Raw genomic sequence first — 292 nt, forward strand, 5'->3', positions numbered from 1 at the left:
TCCGCTTGATCCTCCAGTGCTTTTGTTCGTAAGGGAGAACAGCTTCTCCTGAGCATCCTCTGAATTAACATCTCGGATGGTGGAAGGATCGTGTGAGGAGAGACTCCTCCGCTCAGTTAATGCATTTGTATTGAGTTATCTGTTCAGTTAAATTCAGCAGTTTGAGGAGGGGATTTTAAAAGTAAGTTCACACGGCCAGGAAGCTGTCTCTTCCTCCCGAGTAGACAGGGAAGGAAGGCAACTTCTCCTGAGCCTCTTAAAGGAGTCAATTCACTGTGTTTCACGGGAATAG

The sequence above is a fragment of the Buceros rhinoceros genome, unplaced genomic scaffold (assembly GCF_000710305.1).
Source record: "Buceros rhinoceros silvestris isolate BGI_N320 unplaced genomic scaffold, ASM71030v1 scaffold14318, whole genome shotgun sequence".
Classification (NCBI taxonomy): Eukaryota; Metazoa; Chordata; class Aves; order Bucerotiformes; family Bucerotidae; genus Buceros; species Buceros rhinoceros.